Raw genomic sequence first — 2,504 nt, 5'->3', positions numbered from 1 at the left:
AGAGAGCGAAACAAAGAGAGTCAATGCAGTTTGATGTGTGCACACTTTTTTTTTATTTTTAACTGTGATTTTGTATTCAGTTAGTGACAATACTATAACAACTGTATGAGAACATCTCCAGCATCCACTTCATCACAGACCGCTTTTAAAGCATCGCAAAAGTTAATGCTCATAAACCTGTTCTTTTAAGGATATGCATCTCACAGAGAAAGAAATCCCAGAATGCATTATGACAACCATTAATGTCTGGTATAGACATCAGAATACAGTCTCATATTTAACCAAACAATATTTTGAAGCTAATGATTTGTTATATGCAATTAAAAGACACCTTTATCCAAAGTGACTTAATTGCATTCAAAGTACAGCTTTTTAGCAGATCTTTCTTTCATTTATAAAAGCACAAGCTGATCCTGTGCCAACAGAAAAAAAAGTAATCACAGGAAAGCAAAAGTCCTACTTGAATCAAATTCCTAATCTGGATCCTAATCATACTTATTTCACTTGCACAATATAAATCTCAGCAAGAAAAGAAATCGAGGTGTGGTTTTTCTGCAGTTCTCTCTAGAAACACTCTCCTGTGTGATATCATCAATTAAGGCCTTAGGGAGTCTATTTGTCAAAACAGTTGTCATTGAGCCTGCCTTCATTTGCATATTTCATAATTAGCGATAAAGCCATGCATCACATTTGGGGAAAAAAGATGCGGCCTGCTGGCATGCATTTGTTCGTGAGGGGAAAAGGTTGATTTGATGAGCAAAAACAAAGATGGATGAAGTACAGTAACCCAAATCCACTCCTAATGTGCATATTCATCTTGTGAAATGGTATAATAATGTAATCGTCCTCAATCTTCACTGATGAAGCCCTTCAGGTGCAGATTCGGAGCAAGCTCATCTGAAGGACGCTTCTGACCTCTACCGGACACACGTGATATTACAACACCATTTAACAAAATAAATAAACTGGTTTAGTTTTCTTTCAGTTGCAGTCTATTTCTGTGCCGTATGTAATCTCTTATTTGGAATGGTTTTTGTAATTGATATTCCCTGAAAGAAAGTTCGGTCTTTACCTCACAAACACTGTATTACTACAAAACGAGAGAAAGTGCATTTAAGTTGATTCACAGATTTTACCCAGATAAGTGCTCAATAATGACTGATCTCTTTTTTTTTCTTTTTTCTTTTTTTGTGAAATGTAATTTTTGGTATCCATTAACGTGAAAAAGATGATACTAATTTAATCAATCTTATTTTCTGGCAAGTTAAATAGTATTCATAAATGTACATCTTCTAAATGCAAAACTCTTTTTTTCTTCTTACCATTCAAACTTGAAATGAAAAGCACTGTGGAGTTCTCGACAAACTCAAAAGAAATAAAACAACAGCTTTTCTAAAGGACTTGGCACTTTCTCTGGACTGCTGTGTTTTTGTAATCTATCTAAGATGACAAATGTTATTGTTTTTCAAGCATTTAGTTACAAACGAAGAAGAAAAAGTTGGCTTTTATGATATTGACCTGAATGAGAATATTACACAAGTAACAAACAGTCTGTTAGTAAAGGACTAACTAAAAAGAACTTAGTTTGAACTTAAATGTCCCAAAATTAAAATCTTTAGATTTTATTATTTAAAAGAATATCATGTCTTATCTTTATCATATAGGCCTTTTTTATTTTTATTAGCAATTGCTGAGTGAATAGTTATTTTAATATTATATTATAATATATATATTCAGAAATATCAGGTTGTAAAAAAAAAAATTAATCATGTTTTTTTTTCCCTATTCTGCCATTTCAGAATTATTTATAATGACTGAAAAACAACCAAATATCCCATAATACACATTAACAGCAATATGTTTTTGGAAGTATATATATATATATATATATATATATATATATATATATATATACACTTTTTTTTTTTTTTTTACTTTTTCAATTCATCAAACTAATCATAAAAAAATCAACAAGTTGTTATTATATTATGTATTTCTTTGTCTATTTCTTTGTTCGATGTCAAATTAATATAAATATAATCACTGTTAAGAAACAGATGCTTTTCTGTAAGAGAATATATACAGAAATGATGATGGTTGTTTTTATTCAATTAAGTTATGTTTTTCATATCTGAGTCACTCTTTTGAATAAGTAACACTGTTACATTGTTTCTCATGTGTTGAGTGACAGCTCTGGTGTTGCCATGGTGACAGGACTCAGCAGTGAGTGCAGAGGAGTTGTGTGTTAACTCTAAATACTCACCATTATCTTCTGAAGATAAAAAAAAACCATTCTGGAATAAAATGTCCAGCAATCTAACAGAAGTACAGAATCTAGTCAAGAATTATAAAACTTTTGTATCCATGCATGCACATTTTTAGGATGAAATGCTGATTTGCTTTTAAACTATTGCATGAGAATAAAGAGACGCTGATCAAAATGTGTTAAACAGATCTCACCGTTGCATCCAAATCAGAAGTTTGCAAATAAATGAAAGACTGCA

This window comes from Carassius gibelio, chromosome B18 (genome assembly GCF_023724105.1).
Source record: "Carassius gibelio isolate Cgi1373 ecotype wild population from Czech Republic chromosome B18, carGib1.2-hapl.c, whole genome shotgun sequence".
Lineage (NCBI taxonomy): Eukaryota > Metazoa > Chordata > Actinopteri > Cypriniformes > Cyprinidae > Carassius > Carassius gibelio.
The sequence above is the reverse complement of the archived record's forward strand: the minus strand, read 5'-3'. Positions refer to the sequence as shown.